Below are 22,889 nucleotides of genomic sequence, written 5' to 3'. Positions count from 1 at the left end.
GAGGACCTTGGGTTCATCATCCCTGACCACTACAAACGGGATTTCACTGTGCTCATTTCCTTTTTACCGGAGCTCGTTCAACGCCATTGACGATGGGCATACAACGGAGGATCGTATTTAGCAACATTTGCTTTTACAAAAGCATTTATTCGGTTCTTTTAAGTTTTTTTAGGGATTTATTAAACTCAGTGCTGTGGCATGCACCGCACGTGGTCCTCACTTTGACGGCCCAATCGCACAAAAATGTAACACCGCTTTATTTACGCCAGAGACATATGCGATTTAATTACCGCCCATGACTTGCCTGACCCCCCGTGACTTCTCCTACTTGTCCATTGTAAAACTCTGAAGGCTTGAGAAATGGCACAGCAAAAGCTGAAAGCAAGTTCAGCGGCCAATCCACTACCAATCTAAGGAGGACGACGCCCAACTGGAAGTAAAGGAAGTAGAAGAACAGAGCTCATTCAGGAGGGCCAATCCACCGCGTGGGTATGCGCTATGACTTAAAAGTCCAACCAATCAATCAACCAACCAACCAACCAACGATAAACATGGTGCCCTAGAATGCCGTCGCAGTTTCATGACAAGTTACGCAGTCGACAGCCTTCAAGCCTGAGGCAACCCAGCCTCCGGACTTGTTCTCTCTCGTGGCGATCTAGCGGCAAGGCCGGCCCTCAGCAGCGGCCAAGGCTTAGCACGCCTGCAAACCCGGCTGTCTGAGTTCATCGTCGGGGCCGCAGTTTCTGCACGAGCGCCGAACAGAGGTAACATCCGACGCAGATGCGATTCTGCCTTGGGCGCGGCATTCAAAGATGTTGACATCTTCGGGAGTCGCCGCTGCTTTTCACGCTCGCGCCGTGATTTCTGTCGGCTTTAGATTTTTCTGTCGAGAGCGACTGACCCACACAATGAGGACCGCTGCTCTGAATGCTAGCCGTTCTTCTTGGGCTGCCGTGGTCCCCACAGAGATGTCTCAGGAGTGTGGCGACGTCATTCCCAGCCCGATACCCGCTGAAATGGTCGTCCCGGTCTTCTAAAGTTTTCAGGACAATATTTGTTCTTGGGTAAAGGTAATAGACGTCTTTGTCACCCACCACGCATGGCTCGACCCCATCAAGTGGTTGCACAAGAACGCGTGCCCGATGCTGCTCGATCATGGCACCTTTACGAAGGTCCGTCACATTTGCGCTGGAAAAGCAGGAGTCGAGGCTTAATCGCTGCATTTCGTAAGTGGACTGCCAGCTAGAACGGTCATTTTATGGAAATGCGTGCCCGCCATCAAGGCCCTCCCGAAAACTTCATGACCTAAATCTACGTCAACCTGTGCTTGCTCGCAGACTGTGTCTTCTCTACGTGTCTCCTTTTGCGAGGCAGTATGTCATTGACTGTCTGGCAGAACCCGCTCATGCTGCCGCTGCCGCCGGAAGAGAACCCTCAATCCTTCGCCCGCCGGGCTTGAAATTGCAGGAAAGCACAGACCAGCACCCACTCCAGCCTTACCTGCCAACCTCACTGCAGTCCCTGGTATTTTCTGCTGGCCCCAAGCTGGAGACGAATAGTACGTCACTAAAGGCTGAGGACGGGACCAACACTATGCCCTTGATAGTCTTTGAAGACGGGGCCCGCATTCAAAGTCTCCGTACCAAGCCAGTGACCCACCGATGCTTTCGTATGTCAAGGTGCAGGCATTTCTCGTCAGCGAGCCATTTTCTACTTGTGGAAGACCGGGGAAGTTATCGTTTCGGAGAGCGGCCGTCTGCTGCCTTGCAACATCAGTTCAGTGGGGTACAATCGAAATCCGACGGAGGCAAGCGAGGTCCAGGATCCCAACAGCTGTGTCGGTGACGAGGGCTACTGGGAACGTCACCAGGGAACTTTATTTGCAGCTCAACGGCATCGTCAACATGAGGTCGCGTGTGTTAACTCTTACGTCCATACCCGCGCGTAAACTAACCGAGGACAGATCGTACCACTTAGTGGACATTACAACGGCCGATACCCCGAGCAGCCCATCCGCTAGCGTTTCTCAAACCTCCGGTGAGGCACAAGCCATCGTTTCAGCTCTTTCCTATGAGGCTGAGAATGAGAACATACCGGTAGAAGATAGGAACGAGGTATCTTCAAGCATTTTAATAGATAACGAGGTAAAGGGCACAAGGAGGCAATCGTTGCACACAAGGACTTTTCAGAGACCCTCTGTCACCCGCTTCCTTAAATTAGGGTGCTCTGTCAGAAGATATAGGGAGTCGACTCAAGATAGCCAACAAACCCCACCGAATCCACAGGGCACAGGTGACAAAGGGGGGTGGCCGTCTGATGTGCGGCTTTCGCCGACCAGATCGGCAAGAATGAGCAAGAGCCTTGAACGAAAAAAAACAGCACAAGGACTTATATTTAGACAGGCAAGTTACAAACACAAGCACGAGGTAACAGATCGATAATGACAGACAACCTAGTTGGAATTCTAATTCAAGAAACAGTTCAAAATTCGACAAAATGATGCATACAGTAGCTTTAACAAATGAATATTACGAATCGGAGCAGTTAACTAAAAAGAAACGAACAGTTCGATGCATATGAGAGACAGAGTCCCAGCATATTCACCGACCGGGCCGGACGATGCACCGCTGTCGGAGGCGATTCGGCTACCTGGAAAGCGTGGCTTCGCTGTAGGCCAGGCCGTCCGAGACGATCACGGTGATTCAAGGCCCGGGAGTTCGTTGGAGTCCTCCAGGGCGCGGGTCGCCGATGGTGTGATGCACAAACTGACAGGTGCCGTTGTCACATCACGACTGCCAAACGTAGCAGGTTTGTTTAGGCGCGGCTTCTCTTTTTATAGGCGCGCCGGCGCGGAGAGGGAGAGCACAAAACACAATTTGCCCGCTGCCGTCAGTGAATAACTTCCCTCTTCTCCCTTCTAGAATCATCGACGCTCTTAAGTACTGGCAATGCCACGCGCACCTCCTCGAAAGTACTGGAAGCTTCGACGAAACCCGAGCGGCGGAGGTTTTATTTTTGTTGTTTCCTTGCCGGCGAGCCGGCGGGTGATCGTGTAACTGCCTGTTCGTTCGCGAAAGTTCCAGCCTTGTCTCGGGGCGAATAGAACCGAGTGTAAGAAGAATTAGGCGCTGTACAATACAAATGAAAAATTTACAAAGTACTTTTAGACGTCGTACGCTCGAGTTTGTGACACAGCCCCCCAGTTTCAGAATATTATGAAATAATATTCTCAAAACTCACAAATTCGTGCGTTCGCGTCGTTCACACTTAGTGAACAAAAGAGGCTGTGCCTACTAACAAAAACTCAAGTACAGCCCAATGTTCTTCATAAGAATAATGACAGGTACAGAATTCGCGAAGAGAACAGCGGTTTGGCGCAGATTTCTCAACAAATACACATCCTAGGCACAACTCGTAAGTTTAAGAAAAATAAAGTTCTAGCATTCGGATTAAACCAGTGCCCATAATAAATGTCTGGCCATTAGTCATTACAAGTGCGAAATTCGTGAAAATACATCGTGCGCTCCAGTGCGAACGTCTCGTACAATGAGTGTACATAAGTACTCAGAAATACATACAATGCACTGGCACAATGAAACTCATAAGAAATATAACTAATATGTTTTTCACAAACAATAACATGCAACTGCAAAGTTCACGAATGTCACAACTAGTGAACGCCTCTAATACGTAACAAATGTACTGTATAATAGTGAAAGAAAAGTTCACGCAAAACGCAACTAGTACGTAAATACACACTGTACAGCCAGAGTGACAAAATAAGTACAAGTTTCGCGTGCACTACGACAGAGAAACAATGAATACTACGTGAAAATACAACTCTGTCTTGCACAGTTCCACTCATATCCCACGTGCATACCTAAATTGGCATTCTTCATGCTTAGCCCGTGTCTATTGTGCGCTTGCGTAACTGCGCCAGCGGAATTCTGTTCGGAGAAGTTCCTTTCCAAATGTCGCGCGAAGCGACAAACTCTTCCGTGACCGCCGTGATACCGGTCCCGCAAAAATGCTTCAGTGCCTGGGCTTTCGTCTGGCGAACGCCCGAGTGGCTAATAACGGCTTGGCGCTTCATCCCACCTGTCCGTCGGGACAAATGGCAGTAGAGATGTTTTCTCTTACTCTTGAGCCCAAACCTGCACTGTTTGTTTCGGCAGCTCAGCTGCTTGCCGAGTTTTGGGAGGCCAGTTTTTATTGACTTGCTTTTTACAGGCCCTTCGGCACTCCTTTCTCTTCTAAGCGGCACCGTCGCAGGGGCCGCAGTTTCTAATCGCCGGAAATGTGCCGGCTTCGCTTTCGCCGGTGCTCGCGTTACGACGAGCACGGCTTCTCCTCCATCCGAGGCATCGAATCGGGGTTCTTCTTTCGAAATAGCGGGTGGTTCCTCTCCCACCGCTGAAGTCACAGGATCGTCGCCGACGCTTATGTAAGGCGCGTTCCCTCCGCGGAGTGCGGCTCCGCTTCGCACGGGGGTTTTAAACTTGACCTGAGAGTCCGTCTCTTCGCTTCTCGAGCTGTCAGTTACGCACGCGGCGCTAGTCTGCCCAGAGAGTTCGCTTTCACGAACTGGGTCTTCCTGCACAATAAGTGTGCTTCCATCCGTGCCTTTTGGAAAGACGACGGTTCCCTCGGGCACTCTCCCCGCCATATCGGGTACCCCTTCGTCTAAAGGGTTCGGCCCTGACGTCGTGATGGCATCCACAACCGGGATGTTATCTCCATCCTCAAGCTCCGCATCACCTGTAGGATCATCGTCCTTCCAGGTCTGAAGTGGTGCGCTTTTGCCTGAAATACATTGCACCCTTGAACCTTCTGCTCTTGCTAAGCCTGAAGACGTGGCACTAAATCATCTAATGTCCCCCGCAGACACATCAAAATCTGCTTAGTTGGAATTTTTTCCTCCTGCTAATAATCAAAATATAAAATCTAGCCCCCACAGTACGAGGGACAGCGACACGACACCTGTTCCCGAACATATTGTTGTATCCGCCTCCCCGTCACGTTTAACACCAACGTTATAGATATTTCAGAAACATTATGGAGAACCGCAAAAATTATCCTAAAACGAGGCCTCACTTTTTGCCCTACAAACAACCACGTGAATGAATACGAGTTGCACAAGGATCTCACCGAATTTTCCCGCAGAATAAGACTGAAGGAATTCGTTTCCGAAAAGCAAGACGATAGTGAAATCAATGACCACGCACTCCGTGCACCAAGCACTTGGACGCCAGATGCCGAGGAATCTTCAGAACTCAATTTGTGTATAAAATCAGTATCAAAAGAAATATTAATGACAACGAAGAAACCAAATAAACGCAAAAACTTGACCACCTCAGAAGAAGTCACTCTAAATAACGTAGCAGCGACAACGGACATAATCATTAAACCTGCTGACAAAGAAGGTAGCGTTGTCATCTTACCAATGAAAAAATATAAAATGAGGCCTATAAACAGGTTAACAACCATAGCCATTACCAGCCTTTAGACCATGATACCAGCAACGAATCCAGTCAAACGATCCTTCGCACTATCACAGATCTGCTGGCCAGAAAATTAATCACCACAACATAACTAAACTTCATGGGACCGACAAACAAGGAAGCAGGACGTTTCTACCTCCTCCCAAAAATCTATAAAGTCCCAACAGAAGCATTATTCTCAGCTGACATTTTGGGGCAGACCCATAGTTTCTAACAACAATACCCCTACGAAGCCTTTGTGTTTCTGAATCACCATTTGGCAGACATTCCCAGTTCTCTTCCTTCATTAGTTCAGGACACCCCACACTTCCCCCGCATAATAGAAGCAATGAACGATGGTGGGCCAATACCCAACGACGCCCTTCAGGTCACGCTCGACGTCTCTGGTCTCTATACGAACATACGAATCACCGAAAGAATAGAAGCTACATCAAATGGCTCAGCAGAAAACCGGCACCAACTTGCGTTGGAAGTCTACGTTAATTTACTACAATTAGTTCTCACTCTCAACTATTTCGAGTTCCACTCATATTACTACTTGCAAGTTTTTGGAACCAATATGGGCACTCCTTTCGCACCCACCTACGCCAACATTTTTATGGGACAACTTCAAGCTTTTCTCTTAGCCTTTCCCCCTCAAACCGAAGGTTTACCTTCGATACATAGATGGCATCTTCATACTTTGAGAGCTTGGCCGCACAGCCCTAGGAAGTTTCCTTTCGCATCTTAATTCTTCGCATCCAACCATCCCAAGCAGCACAAGCATGTACGGCTAAGCATGAGCTGTCCACCTCTGGCCGTGTAATTTCGGCTCGGCCGTTGCTCCATCAGAGTGTAAAGCCCGCACTCAAAAGTGGGCCTTGGCCATGTCCTGAAAGTTCCCTGGTGTAAGCTGAACAGCTGCTCACCTTTGACCAAAGCATCGCCAAAAGGCCTACAACCGCTCTTCGGCCACCACACTTTGCCGTCGTGTTGCCGTTCTTTTATTGGCCGGCGGCCGTTCAACCTTTAACAACCCACGGCTGTTCAACTTTTACAGACGACGGCTATTCATCCTTGCTTGGGGGCGAGAAGTTGAACCAGAGCCGCTCAGCCATGGTTGAACTTTAGCCATGCAACATACTCGTCCGCGGCCGTTGCACTGCAGGAGGCATATTAATTGTGGTGCTGCAGCTTTCACGCAGCCATAGAATGGGTATAGTCGAGCTGTTTCTACAGCCAAGTGCAGAATTTATAACCTAGTAACAGCAAACATTCATGCTTTTAGGTAAACAATTAAATTCGGCCACTGACAAAGACTGTTGATCACACAATGTGGTGCAGATTATTCTCTCAATTGCTGCTCCTAGAGTGATGCTGCTTCCATTTGATGCAACCGCTACTGTGGTCATGGACAGAGTTTCAATGAAAACCACAGCTGCCATGCTCAGGAGCACCTGCAGCACAAAACAAAAAGAAAAAAAGGACAAGTTACAGCTCTGCACAGCTCACACTGTCACCATACTAAGACAGGCAGTTCGAGGCACCTACAGATATTTACACGGCTAATGTGCAATGTATCTAGCTTCAAAGGAACCATAAAACACTCTTGGAGCAGTGGAAGTAAACCCGCACGATGTTTAGATTGCACTTCCAGGAATACCTGAGCCGAATATTACACGTGCACGTGAAGCGGTGGGCGCCCAAATCACTGTGAAAGACGCGAAAAAACCAAGCGCACTCTTTTCAATTTTGCTCATTATGCATCCCTGGCATGGCATAAACAACGTAAATACGGCCATGGCTGTCTTATTTGCTGTCGCTGGTCAACTTCGCGGCTTATTAGATGCAACGCATCTCATGCTCGCCCCTCTGTCCTTCCTGCGTCTCTCCGGCGTTGTCCGCACAGCTGCGCCTCTCCTCCTCTCCTCTCTCCGATAGCGAACACTCTCTCCCAAACAGCTGCGAATTGGCGCAGAGCGCTCTCACTCCGTTGCTAGGCGCTGGTGGGCGGCGCTGCGCATGTGCTCTACTCTCTCTCTCCGCGCTCTCCTCTCCTTCGGGCGCTGTGACTATAAAGCGGCATGCCGCTCTCCGGCGGTCTCAATCGACGGTCGTCCGCGTTACGCTTGCACTCTCTCAGTACTCGACGATTGCTTAATGCAATCGTCGAGGCCCTAACTGTGCACTTTACGGACCACAAGAGACTCATTCTCGTCTGCAATAAAGACCGTACCTGTGCATACGTGTACTGCATGTGCATTGCAAGGTGAAAATGAAAAATTACTCCCACCTACCCTTCGCGTGAGAATCCCTGCTATACGCGTAATCAATACGATGAAAAACGCCAATGGAACACCAATGAGATGCGTTGCATCACACCAGGGTTCCCGCGAGGGGAGGTGGGCGTACTTTTTCTTGCATTTCCTGTTCGTCGACGCTGTGTACCAACCTCTTCTAACAGTGAACCTGTACGTACAGTTTTGGGGGTTCTGTTGTGTTTTGAGCATGCAAGGAGTTTCAGTGACAGACTAAATAGTCCCCGTTCAACGAGATCACTCGACAACAAACGTTCATTACTGTGAAAACGCCCTACCAGACTGAGCCCGCGTTTGCGACTAGGCAGCGATGCGTGCTTTTTTGTGGCACCAGACGGGAAATAGACCCCTCCACGTTGCGGAGAAAAGGAAAAAAACTCCACGGCCTGTGAAATAGCGAATGCCTCCAAAGAGAACACCGTGAGCTGCACCCCACTCAAAGTGAGAGCGCACAACTTTCGCGCGTTCAGCCGAGGTGCTCCTGAACTACAAATTGGTTAAAGAAAAGAAATAGTTTCCAAAGAAACAGAACCCAAGATAGCATTAGAAAAGGTTTTCAGCAAGAAATCAGATAAAAATGAAAATGCGAAAACGCTTTCATTCCAAAGCTAAGATTTTCAAACTATTCCCGTGTTTCCTTTTTTTCTCAATGGAAGTTTTAGCTCCGAAAAGTTGAGCAGACGCATATTGTAATTTGCCTTGTTAAAAAGTGGCCCAGCTATCGAAGTCACACGATAGTGCGGTGAAACCGCCCAGCTGACAGGTTTTTTTTTTTAAATAGGCGCTTTAGATTTACGCGAAGGCGACCTCTACATGGAGGTTACGCACCCAGGGGGACATATAAATAGGACGTAATTATTGATTTCGGAGGCTTAATTAACTAAAATTGAATAATTCAATTTTTAGTGGCTACAGTAACCAGACATACTGGAAAGTTAGACGCAATCATGTTTTTAGGCAGTTTCAATTGGCAAAATTGTTCTGGTGCATCTGTAGTCCGAGATATCAAACGGCGAAGTTTAATTGCCGTTCGCATGATTACGTATGCAAGACAGTCTGCACCGGCGGAAAGCTCCTCCCTTTTGTGACGTGCCTGCTGTGTACGCGGTTTAGTTCGACAAAGGGGTGGAGGCCCAGGAAAAAGTGACAACTGGCAACCATTGATTCTTGGCTGGCGGTATTGCAATCTGCAGTACTCGGAACCGCAATCAAAACACGGAATAAAAGGGAGCAGCTATGCGCCGGTCTTGACTTCTAGCATGCGTAATCAGGCGAACGGCAAATAAACTTCGCCGTTTCATATCTCGGACTACGGATGCGCTAGAAGAATTCCGGCAATTGAAACTGCGTAGAAACACGATTGCGTATAACTTTCCAATACAAACATGCCTGGTAACTGCAGCCACTAAAAAGGTAATTAATAAATTTTTGTTAAATAAATTATTTACATCAATAATTACGTCCTAATTATGTGTCCCCAGGGGAGCATAACCTCACTGTAGAGGTGGTCTTCATGTAAATCTAAGAGCCTATTTTTTTTAAAAAACACGCCAACTTAACTTTGAAAAACCTGCATAAACAGGGCTCGTGCGATAAAAACCTGCATACGGTGCAAAACATCTCCATTCCTCACGATGTCATCAAGAGCACCTCTAATTTTTTCAGACTTTCTAGCCCCCTCCGCTGCGCTTACCACCTGTCCATCAGCCACGCTAGACATATCGAGCATCATCATCATCAGTAAATTGAATTTAGCGTCCGCGGACCACACCGCGAGACAGAAGCGGAAGCGGTAAATCGAGCCGTAACACATTTCTGCACCGAACCTTAGTCGCGCAAGAGAATGGCCAGCAAAAATGAACTTACCGAACTTTCTTTGTCCGGGCACTGTAAAACACCGCCCTTCGTAGATCGTTTGCAGCAGCATTTCAGCTTATCCGTAGCCTCACGTGTTTCCAAAGTGGCAAGCAGGTTATCCACAAAGCGCGAACTCATCTCACAACACAAGACTGAAAATGTGCCACTTCACAATCCATTATCTTTGATTTAGCGTATTCGGTTAATATTTTTGTGTCCCCGTTCATTTGTCCGTGAGTGCACATGTACATACAGCACACTTTTCGGTGGCGGGGCGGGTGTCCACGCATGACCTTCGTAATTCCGGTGATTGGGCACGGGTGGTGCTACACCTGCGACAGGCGTCAGCCGTTCACCTTTCGAAGATTAGGAGCGTGCAGATTCATAAGCGGATCGTATAACGTACGTTTCCAAAACAACTTTTTGAACAACGGCTGCCTACGAAACACGAGTACTCTAGAACTGGACAACATCCATTCATCATGTGTTCCCCTGCAAGCGGAAACAAAGCGGTCGCATGTGGCCATGCACAAGCTGATCATCTTTTGTAAACTCGCTTTCAAGCAACAAGCGAGTACTCGGTGGCGGGAAACCTGCCGCCTGTCTTTTGATTGAACGTTGCTGGAGCAAGTGCCGTTCATCACCGGTGGTTGATCCGCCAGATAACTTCTGAGTAAACATTCGCCGAGGGGAAACCGTGTTGACGGTTAACGAGCGAAAGCTGGCCAACTTAGGAACATTGGCTGCCGAAAACGTGCGCAGAGGTTGGTGGCCGTATTCAAACCGTTTATCGTATGTTCAACGCTTGCCAGTTTGTTGCCGATGGCCGAGCATTCCGGAGAACAGCCGTGGGTTGGCCGGTCAAGAATCGGACTTGCTGTGCTACCTGGGATAATGTTTTCATGCAAGTACTCGGATAAACAAGTGAACTTCCTGGACACCACTGTAGTTCTTGACAATGGTAAACTGGAAACCACGCTTTAGAGGAAATCAACGGACAGGCAACACTACCTACACTACACTAGTCATCACCCACGGCACTGCAAACAAGGTATCTTTGTAGGACAGGTAACGAGACTAAGAAGAGTATGCAGCGATAATACAGGCTATATAAAACACCATAATGAACTAATGTCTACCCTGGCAAGCAGGAATCACCCGGTCAGCTTGCTGGATATGGCTTACGAAAGAGCATCCAAGCTAGAAAGGGACGAAGTGCTCAAGCAACAACGTCGAAACGAAATCGCCCGACCACCGGCCTTAAAAACCAAATTCTCAAACGCGCTCCCTAAAATAAAAACGTCCTGAGGAAATACTACGCCATTCTAGCTAGTAATGACCGACTTAAAAAGACGTTCCCGGAAGCCCCAAAAGTTACCTACAGAAGAAATAACAACCTAAAAGACATTTCATTCATTCCAAAATTGGCGTTTCTCAGGAACCAGTCATCTGCTATTGCCTTCGCCCTAGATGCAAGACTTGCCAACATCTGCAGACGGATTGCATAAACAATAGGACTGCCAGCCAATACGTTCACAAGAATAATTCAAGCTTCACGTGCAATTCTTCTATCATTGTGCATATGCTAGAATGCTCACTCTGTCAAAAGCAGTGCATTGGAGAAACGAGTCAACCTATGAACGTACGCCCGAATGGACATCGGGCCGACACTCATAACAGTGCCTCCATAGCAGTGGCGCCACACTTCAAACAGCCGAACCACAATTTCGATTATATCAAGCTCTATATTCTGCAGTAAAACTTTAAAGGGACAGACAACCGACCTTTGTCAAGTATATATTCTCTATCCTAAATGAAAGGGCATCACTGAAAGCACCTTGACGAGGAAGAGTTTTGCTGATAACGCCCTATAACTTTTTAAATCGAAATTTTTAGATCTACGACCCGTATGTGTGCCTCCCAAAAATAATGCTGGCAACCATGACATAGTGTAGCTCGGCAACATACTTTTGTCTGTATGCGAAATGGAAACCGATATTTAAAAACTTGTCCCCAGATAAAAAAAGTTTAAATCGCAGGCTTTCCTGTTTCTTCATATGTTTTTTTAATGCAACGGTCTATTTTGCATGAATGCGCCATCTGTTGGGATGGACGACAGGTAGAATATGGCTTCACGGTGTGGAAGTGGGACGTTCGATCCTCCCAGGGCCCGACGTTTTTTTAAAGCTGACGTTGGCGTATTTGGAAACTAAAATCAAATATATTGCCAGAACAAACGCCCCTGACTCAGGCAGAATCGTCAAAGCTCCTTCACTGGGACTGTTTACTGAACGCTGCCGTTGATTCTAGGCATGAAGGCTCAGTTAGCCACATTGAGAGGAACCCAGCCATGGCGGGCGGGGTGTCTCTAAAATTTTCAAAATAATGTTTAGAAATACATATACAATAAACCTTGTTTAAATTCTTGTGTAAAATGTTTTTATACGTAAATAAACGTTTTAGCTGTTACAGTAGCTGCCAGGTTTGAGGTCACGTGTGTAGGCGAACGATTCGTCCCCTTCCCATTTTTTTGCGTTTCCTTGTGTATTTTATTTTAGTGTCAATGCTCTGTTTTGGTTTCGGACCTCTGTTTCTTCTTACGTCGAGCTGGCGAGCGTTCCCCCACGGTCGCCTTGTTGCTCGCCGTCCCGTGTGCTGTGTTTATGACCTACCGAGCGGCGCCAAGACATCCGACACCGGTGGCTACGTGGTCTGGGACCGGGGCGCGAGACGGACTGTGCCCGGCAGTCGAGCGTTGAGCGTCTACGAGTGTGCGTGTGTGGTGAGAGCCCTGAGCGGATCGCGAGAACGCGTATGTAAGCGAAAGAGACGGCGCCGCCCAGGCGCATTTGTCAGTTTTGTACGAACCCAAGTCAATAATTAAACAGTTTGTTTTTGCCTTCTCCTACGAATTGTACGGAAGCTTTTATTCGACCGTCTGTCTTCAAGCAAGAAAACGACCTGGAAGTTAATTCGAGAAATCGATAGCTAACATTTTTCAGAAGTGGGATTCATCGGACTCCAAAAATCGGCCAAGTCTACGCCTTGTAAAACAACCGGTGTCACCGACAGCCTCCATCGAAGCATCAGCAGCTAAAACGTCTTCGGCAACAAGGAACAACCGGCCACGGGTTGTGAGTTGACCAAGAACCCTTTTTGCGAACTCAGAGAACTTAGAGCGAGCCATTTGAGCGTGCTGTGATAAGAGGTTTTTGTAGTGTGTGCGTATTTCTTAGTATGGGAGCCTTTTAGTTTTTTAGACCAGTGCGTTGAGTGTAAATTGTAATGAGTGTCGACTGAGCTATGCATTCACTTTTTAGCTAAAGTGCGAGAGCTAGGAGTGAGCGCGGGATGCTAATTGTGAGTTTTTTTTCGCATGTTTATGTTACTCGAAGTGCGTTCTGAATAGTGTCCGTGTTGAAAGAGAGTTTTGGTTGCGCGAGTGGTCACTTTTGTTAGCAACTGTTGTGAGTCGACGCGCAAGGGTTTTACACGGCCAGTTGGGTTTTTGTTTGTTTTGGGATTGCAGGTTTTTATACAGTTGTTTGGGGTGAGAACTGTTTGAGACGACCGTTTAGAAAGGTGTGACATGGGGGAAGACAGCGAGCAAACGTTCTCGGTGAGCGACCTCATGAAAATAATCATCGAAAAAGACAAACTGATAACAGAATTGCTCGTTGAGAGAAACAAACCCGCAGGTGCTGTGTCGACCTTTCAGATTATGCCAGACCTCAGTAAGGCCATTCGTGACTTCACGGCTGAAGGCGATTCAGCCTTAGCAAGTGACTGGCTCGAAAATCTGAACAGGACGGCAACACTGCACAAGTGGCCGCCAGAGTTCAAATTAGAGACTGCGAACTCCCACTTGGCTGGACCGGCTTTGGATTGGTTCCGTAGCCGTCGTTCGAGGATAAAATCGTGGGAAGATTTTGAGACTCGATTCCGACGCAGTTTTGTCAGCCAAACGAATGCAGCAGAAAGGTACGAGAGGATGAAAGAACGTATCCAGCAGAGGAATGAGACCACCACGGCGTACTTTCATGCTAAGGTACGACTGTGCACCGAGGCGCGTCTCGACTTTCAGGAGACCCGCGAGCAGGTCCTGGTAGGCTTGAGATCAAGCAGTTTGTGTTCGATGTTGATGGGTCGCACGCATGACGTTGAAGACGACCTACTCCACGACATCGAGGAGTATGAGCGTGTGGATAGGCAAAGACAAGAACGTCTTGAAGTTGCAAAGGCAAGCAAAAAGGAGGAGTTCGTGCAAGGGCAGGATCCGGGACAGACAGACCGAAAAAAATCAACTGGGCCCCCGACCAAGGACACAAGACCGCCGCTCAAAAACGACAAGGGTGAGCTGAAGTGCTACAACTGTAACAACTACGGCCACATTGCCAGAGACTGCGCCGAACCGAGGCGTGAGCTCAAATGCCTGCGGTGCAGAAAATCTGGGCACACACAACGCCACTGCAAGGAAGAAGCAAACTTGGTGGCCAATTTCGAGGGCAAGGGGCACGGTCCCCCGCTAAAACTGGTGGTGGTTGACGATAAAGCCAAGGTCGTCGGCCTCGTTGACACAGGGAGCTCCAGTTGTATTATGCGCGCGTCTGCGGCCAGCCGTTGCGGCGCCGTGTTGGAGGAAAGCGACATGCCCCTGTACGGTTTCGGGAGCGTCAGTACGCCGGCAGCGAGGACACTTGGGAGCTTCAGCGCCGACTTAGAAATCGATGGCGTCACAGTGAAGATGGTCCCTATTCTCGTGGTTGCTGATGAGGTGCAGTCTGTCGACCTACTCGTGGGACGCACGTTCACAGAAATGCCAAACGTGACATACGGCAGCATGGGAGGTTGCATACGTTTTTGGAGCAGAAGTGACTGCCCGTTTAGACATTTGGAGCCCACTTTGTGTGACCACATGACCCTGAGGGTTACAGAAGACACTGAGCTGAAGGCCGAGGTGGTGAACTGGGTTTCCCTGTCTGCCGACTCTGACCTCACGGGACCGGTAATTGTGAGTAGAATGGGCAAGGAAGTACTGGTCGATATGTGCGAGGGTAAGGTCAGTCTGCCAGTTTTTCCGAGCGCAAGCGAGGATGTGGTTGTCAAGAAAGGGCAACAGTTTGGGCGGGCAGAGCCAGTTAATGTGTTGGAGGAAGTGTTGGAGGAAGCCTTCACTCCTACAGGAAGTTCGGAGAATGCCAAGCGTAGTGAGGCATTCCTGATGACGGCAAGAGAGCCGATATCACTGCAAGAAGTTGATGTTGGCGGCAGTACTACCTGCATCGAGAAAGTGGAACTTTTGCAACTGCTAAACGAGTACCGCGACTGCTTTGCAATGAATATGAAGGAGCTGGGTTGTACACCTCTCCTCGAAATGGACATCAAAGAAGTTCCCGGCAGCTCTCCAGTCGCTATGCGACCCTACAAGACGAACATGACAGGAAGAGAGACCATGAAGAAGATCGTTCGTGAGTGGAGGGCGCGAGGAATTGTCACCGATACGCACTCTCCATACGCGAGCCCGGTACTCCTGGTGACTAAGAAGAGCGGAGAAGAGCGACTTGTCGTGGAATACAGAAGGCTGAACGCACAGACCATCAAGGAAAAATACCCCCTGCCTAGCATTGACGACCAGCTTGAGAGACTTTGAGGGGCCAAACTATACACAGTTTTGGACCTCGCTCACGGCTACTTGCAAGTTCCGCTCTCGGAGAGCGCGAAAGAAAAAACCGCTTTCATTACGCCGGACGAAACAGGGCAGTTCGAGCGAATGATGTTTGGACTCTCAAACGCGCCAGCTGTGTTTCAGCGCTTAATGAACAGAGTGCTTGGAACACTCAAGGGTAGTGTTGCGCTTTGTTACCTCGACGATATCCTGATTCCCGCCAAGGACTGGAAAGAGCTGATCAGTAGGTTGAGAAGCGTACTGCAGGCGCTTAGAGAGGCAAATCTCACCTTGAGATTGAGCAAGTGCGCTTTCGGGAAAGACAGCGTCGACTTTCTGGGATTTCACTTGAAGAACGGTGAAATTCACCCTGGGTACGAAAAAGTTAGAGCGATCAACAAATTTCCTCGACCGATGAACGTTCATGAAGTGAGAGGTTTCCTTGGACTGACGGGATTCTTCCGTCGTTTCATCCAGAATTACGCAAGAATCGCTGAACCACTAACCAGACTCACCAAGAAGCACACGAAGTTTCAGTGATGTAGTGAGCAAGATGAAAGCTTTGAGCAGTTGAAGCAGAAGCTTACGAGTGAGCCGGTGCTGGCTCTTTATGATCCAGATGCGGAGACAGAGCTGCACACGGACGCTAGTTCGAAGGGGCTGGCTGCGATGCTCCTTCAACGCAGGGAAGGTAGCGATAAGTGGCGACTCGTGTATTGTGTGAGCAAAAAGACGACTGAAGCAGAAAGCAAGTACCACTCATCTAAACTAGAACTGATGGCCATTGTGTGGGCGGTTGATCGATTGCGTTCCCTCCTGCTAGGTCTACAAGTTACGGTGGTGACAGACTGCCAGGCTCTAGTATACATGAACGCTCAACGCACGACGAAGCCACAAATAGCTCGCTGGTACGACATGATCCAGGAATTCGACTTCTCTGTGAGACACCGATCTGGCACGCGCATGCTTCACGTGGATTCACTGAGCCGCAGCCCAGTGGAGGAGCCGTCTGAGACGTTAGACAATATTGCGGAGGCTCGATTGGAAGTGTTGGTGGCGGGCACGATTGATGACCAGATGTTGACTGTTCAAAGAGGTGATAGGGAGCTTAGAGAGCTGATCGACATACTTGAGAGGCCCTGTGACAACCGTACTGCGGATGAGGCCGCGAAAACACGTGGGTACGCGCTGTGCAATCCTAAGCTCGTGAGAAAGGGTACTGATGAGGTCGCCGACAAAGTTGTCGTACCCAAGTCTATGAAAAAGGCGATTGTGGTCAGGTGCCATGATCTGCAAGGTCACTTTTCCACAGACCGGACAGTCGCAAAAATCAAGGAGAAGTTTTGGTTTCCTAGAATGCGCCGGTATGTCAGGAGACATATTTCTCAATGCTTCGAGTGCATCTACAACAAGGTGCCAGGGGGCAAGAAACCCGGGCTGCTCAACCCCATTCCGCCGGGTAACCGACCATTTGAAGTCTTGCACTTAGACCACTTGGGCCCCTTCGCGAGAAGCAAGAAAAAGAACCAATACCTGCTGGTTATTGTGGACAACCTCACCAAGTTTGTGAGACTTTTCGCCACCCGTGACACTTCTGTAGGGCCTGTTCTCCGAGCGTTGGAAGAGATGATTTGGGAAAGAGGTCTCCCGAGGACGGTAATAACTGATCGGGGGAGCTGCTTCACGTCCAAGGTTTTCGAGGAGTTCTGCGCTGAAAGAACGATAAAGCACGTGCTCAACTCAACACGCCACCCGCAAGCAAATGGCCAAGTAGAGCGAGTAAACCGCACAGTGATGCCGGTCATTGCGGCGCATATTGAAGACCCGGAACATCGTGACTGGGACGGGAGACTGCGAGAGATCGAGAGCTTCCTAAACAACGCCGTGAACAAGACGACAAACAGGACGCCGTTTGAGCTAATCCACGGCTACACGCCTGATTTCTACGCTGCCGCTTTGCAGCAGTTGGTTGACCCGGCCGAGGAACGAAAAGACCCGAACGAGCTACGAGAAAAGGCCCGAGAACGCATCCTGAAGGAGCAAGAGTAGAGTAAACACGCTTACGACCGTCGCCATTTTCCGGCGAAACTGTACGAGGTTGGGGAGGTGGTCTTCATGAGACGGGGACCGGAACACACCGGGGAGCCCACCAAGACGCAGGCGAAATATCGTGGTCCAATCGTAGTGACTCAAGTTTTGCCTGCCGATACATACCGTGTCGCTCAACTGGGACAGCCTGGAAGAAGGCGATTTGCAACAACAGCACACGCGTCGCAGCTGAAAGGTTGGTCGTCAACAGACGAAACTTCCCACTTGGAAGACGACGAATTGTCATCAGAAGAAGGCAGCGCCTCTGAGGAAGACCAAGTTACCGTGCAGCTACCACGGCGTTCAACCCGCAAGCGTACTGCACCCAGTTGAAAGTTGAAGCTGGGAAAGTTCATCTGCACATTCTCGTATTTTTGCGCTAGTGAACGTGCAGTGAAATATTCATATATTCACTTATGTTTGTAATCGCTTTTTTTTTGCCACTTTGTTGTGTTTCGCGCCATTGTACCTTTTGTACGAGTAAGGAAATTACCTTATTCTGTGTGTTTTGCTACTTCAGGGATTTTGTCTCGAGTATGAGGGCCGAAATTCAATGTCGCACGGGTCCTACGAATACTCTGTGTTACCTGTGTTTATCGTTAAACAGTGAGCGTTGGTGCGAAAGAAACGTTGTGTTGTAGTAACTTGTGCGCCATTTTTTCTGCGCTTTTTTTTGCATTTTCTTTGTTCGTATGCACGATGTGATCAACTGTTGTGAAGCTTTTCATGTGTCTATTTCTCTAAAATGACAGTCCTATTAACGGGGACGTTAATTTCTGTCAGGATGCCCGAATGTAGGCGAACGATTCGTCCCCTTCCCATTTTTTTGCGTTTCCTTGTGTATTTTATTTTAGTGTCAATGCTCTGTTTTGGTTTCGGACCTCTGTTTCTTCTTACGTCGAGCTGGCGAGCGTTCCCCCACGGTCGCCTTGTTGCTCGCCGTCCCGTGTGCTGTGTTTATGACCTACCGAGCGGCGCCAAGACATCCGACACCGGTGGCTACGTGGTCTGGGACCGGGGCGCGAGACGGACTGTGCCCGGCAGTCGAGCGTTGAGCGTCTACGAGTGTGCGTGTGTGGTGAGAGCCCTGAGCGGATCGCGAGAACGCGTATGTAAGCGAAAGAGACGGCGCCGCCCAGGCGCATTTGTCAGTTTTGTACGAACCCAAGTCAATAATTAAACAGTTTGTTTTTGCCTTCTCCTACGAATTGTACGGAAGCTTTTATTCGACCGTCTGTCTTCAAGCAAGAAAACGACCTGGAAGGTAATTCGAGAAATCGATAGCTAACACGTGACAGGGACACCTATGGTAGTGTCAAGTTTCGAAACTACGAACTGCCACCCTTCCGATTTCAGGAAGTTTGCTGCCAAATTAAAACTGTTTCCACCAATTTGTTTAGAAATTGCTTGTGGTTACCGGGATATATAAAACACCCACTTTCATATGAGCCAGAGAACATAAACGCGACAAAAATTGGTTGTCTGTCCCTTAAAGTCTCCAAGGGACCGGAAATACAGAGAATTGTACTTAACCCGTAAATTCTACTGCCTGGAGCCAGCTGGAATGAATGCTTTGAAAGGTAGCCTAGAAACCTTACGGTATCTCAATCGAACAGAAAAATAATACTCTCACAAAAACTTGGATACGGTTTCCGTGAGTTCTTTTTTTTGTGCTCCTGTCTTGCTCCTAGCCAATTTCGACATACCACGAGCACTCGCCTCGCTCGACCTTCGGAATTTCGTCTTATTACCTGCTTTACACACACACACATCAAGAAAAAAGGAAGAAAACAGAAAAAAGTCCTTGAATCTACCGCAAAGCTCCCCGTTGATTGTACCTGCGCATACCCCTTCTGTTTTTCTGCGAACACTGGCCTCCCAACCGGAATTCGTCAGACTGTACGGGCTGTTGTTGTTTATGAGTTTTCTCTTTTACACACAGTTCAGTAAGCTTGAAATTGCACCGCCAAAACGCCCCTCTCGGCCACAAAATTCCCAGAAGCCTCCTTTGAGGTCTCCGGGCACTACAGCAGCCCAGCCTAAATCATTCCCCCCTGTTTCCGCCGACCCTCTCGTAGCCTACCCTCTTTCTCTCTTGCGGGGTCCTGTCGCAATAGCCACACCTCCGTTGCTCTCTCCCGATTTCGCTCCTTTCAACCGACCGTTGACCCACTCGGCTGTTGTTGTTTACGAGTTTTCTCTCTTACACAAGCATCCTTTGAGGTAACCTGCAACCACCGCAGCCCAGCCTAAACTATTCCACCCTTTTCCCCCCACCCTCCCGTAGTCTTCTCTCTTTCTCTTTTACGGGGTCCTGTCGCAATAACCACACCTCCGTTGCTCTCTCACTATTTCGCTCCTTTCAACCGACCGTTGACCCACACTGCTGTCCTCCTTCTGGCCCCGCTCGTAACAATCTCCACCTCTCTCTCCAACTCAGTCTGAATATATAAAACAGTGTGCCAGAGATGAACCCTGGTGCCTTGAAAAAGACAAGTCGCCTGATACAGTAAAGGCGCGCGAAGCTGAACGTCAATAAAAACGACGAAATGAAAACTTTAGAGAAGCATATTCAATTGCCTGCGGGAAAGCTGTGGCTGGAGGCGCCACACGCCTCGCAGCCCAACCAGAGAAGAGGACGATGAGTGCGGGCACCGGGGTAGGAGCGTGAGCACGCAATAAAAAAGACGAGAACCAGGAGGCGTTTGATCAGGTAATGCGGGTGTCGGTCTCTTCGCTGTCTCTACATTTCTCTGTCTCTACATGGGGGTTACACTACGTTCCAATTCGTGCTCCGATAAATGAAACAACATAACAGCACTGTAGTACTAAGTACTGCAGTACTAAGCCCTGCCACTAACCGATCCCTGTTCTTTCAAATTTCGTTAGTTTATTGACACTAGTGTTTCTGTGAGTTGTCCAAGGATACTTCTGGTTATCACCCTCATCAGTGTGCAACCATGTGTGCAGTACTAATTCTTCGTGAACCATACAGATTTCAAAACACGGTTCACGCCGGCGTCTGTTATCCGTTCCGCCTATAGGCACAGTTGAAATGGTGAAGACTGTTAAAATTATTCAGCATTCGGAACAATCAAACACTGAGATAACGGGGGCAAATGGCTACACTCTTGGCCAAAAAATAACAACGGCGCTGTGTCATTGCTCTTTCCCAAAGATAACTGTTGTGGCATAACCATTGCTCCCCTACGGGACTAAAAGTGGGGAGGGGCAGGAACCGCTGCTCTCCAAAGCGTTCGTCCTTAGCACAAAAAGTTGTCGCGCCGATGACATAACCACCACAAAGACAGGCTAGGAGCGGCGAGAAAAAGCCTCTGCAGTACAACCCGGCGAGATACCACTCCATCACAAGGCTCTTAAAAACGGTAGCCGTTCTTGGGCCACTTAAATACAGAAATGTTTAGATGCAAAGCATCTCTTGCTCGGGGCTATGTCCTGCGTCCGTCCGTTGTCCTCACCTCTCCCCTTACACTACACATAAAAAAGAAAGTCAGCGGCGCCCGGTTTCGATACCACGACTCTCTGGCCGCAAAGGGAGGTACGCGGCGCTCTTACGCTGCGCTAAAAAAATCGAGACTGGAGAAATTGCTACGAACGCGCCTTATGTCCTTGACTCATTCAAACTACGTCAAGAAGCTACTGATACAATGAAGGCACGCGAAGCTGAACGTCAACGGAAACGACGAACTGAAAACTTTAGAGGAGGATGTTGAATTTCCCGTGGGAAAGCTGTTGCGGCAAGCGCCACGCGCCTTGCAGCTTAACCAAAGAAGAGGACGAAGAGGGCGGGAAGCGGGGTAGAAGCGTGAGCACACAATAAAGAAAGACGATAACCAGGAGGTGTTCGATCAGGCAAAGTGGGTGTCGGTCTCTTCGCTGTCTCTACACTTCTCTACATTTCTATGTCTCTACATGGGGGTTCACACTACCTTCCCATTCGTGCACCGATAAATGAAGCAACATAACGGCAACACATTGAAACCTACACGGAACCCCTATGATTCTTCGCATCCTCCTCGTGCATCTCCATGGGAAGATGGTGTAATTTTTTTCTATCTGCATGTCTGTTTGTCGGTTTGCGTGTTTGTGACTCGATTTAGACACCCGGCCAAATTGAAATTAAATCTGGTCAATAGTATTGTATGCGCCAATCCAATTCTAAACGTTTAAGTCCAGCGTCAGCGTTCACGTCGACATTGTTGAAGAAGAACAGGAGATTACGCAAATATAAGGCCGAAAATTATGCATAAGTAATATTTGCACTGTTCATTTACACAAAAATGTGTGGATTATTGGTTTTTGCCATAGCCCATGAACCAATAAACCAACGGCACAAAACAGTCGTCTGTTGTTGACAGCGATACCTACTGGCGAAATTTAAGAAATCAAGCGTAAACAGCAATGAAAGGATCCCCTGTCTGGGATTCGCGTTCCGCTCGGAACACTCGTGCATCGGCGTTTTATAAATGCTGTAGTAGAGTGTCTCAATTCACGTGCGTCTCCGTCATACGGCAGCGCTGGCATCGAGACACAGGACTTGGAGCAGAAAAACGCGGTAAATTTCAATTAACTTGAGCAAAACCCTAGCGAGTTATTTCAGGAGGAAGGAGGGACAGCATGAGAGGTTAGAGGGAAAGAGAATGGAACGCTTTTGTTTGTGCGGGAACAAGTGGGGTATCGTCTATAGTAGTTCCACGGGCAGCACAGTCGGTAGTGCCACGGGCAACAGTAGGTGACGGAGGGAATGTATTTAAAGCAGTTGATGTACCTATCGCAAAAACAAAGCATCCATGAATTTTTAATAAAGGAACACTACAAATATCGCTTCTGTATTGAGTATATGCCTTGTATTTGCGCAATGTCTTGTTCTTGTTCGACCATGTGGACAAGTATGAACATTGACACTGGAATTAGACGTTTAGATGTCAATATACGCTGTGGATATAGTGCCGCAGTGCAATCCCCCCATCGGGGTATGCGTCATAGCGCCTGTATGAAAGGACTGAAAGAAGACGAGGAACAGGATCGAGACCCATTCTGCCTGTTTTGCCAGTGCTACTGCATGGCGGCCTAGTGTTCTTTCTCCCGGTGTGTCTACACCATTAAACTCTCCTGTTTCATTTTTCCCGTGACATTTTTGGTGGAGTGTGCGGGATACTAACCCATGCACTTCGACCCCGAAGAAACCGTCGCCTTTAAACCAAGCGGAGTGGACACAACACCCGTCCACAAGGTGAGCCGCCGCCTGCGAGGCCTTGAACCCGAGTTCGGCTGTCTTACCACTCGAACAAGGGCCGTCATGACCAGCACCGCCAGCCAAACCACCCAGTGCAGTGGTTCCACCTCGCCGGTGGTTTTTCACACACCACGCACACCACGGCAGTTTCACGGAGAATCCTATGAGGACGTGGGGGACTGGCTGGACGATTTCAATCGTGTAGCCGAGTTGAACGACTGGGA

The sequence above is a fragment of the Haemaphysalis longicornis genome, unplaced genomic scaffold, assembly GCF_048455015.1.
Source record: "Haemaphysalis longicornis isolate Haplotype H1 unplaced genomic scaffold, Haemaphysalis longicornis Haplotype H1 scaffold_28, whole genome shotgun sequence".
Taxonomy (NCBI): Eukaryota; Metazoa; Arthropoda; class Arachnida; order Ixodida; family Ixodidae; genus Haemaphysalis; species Haemaphysalis longicornis.
This window is presented reverse-complemented; position numbering follows the sequence as displayed.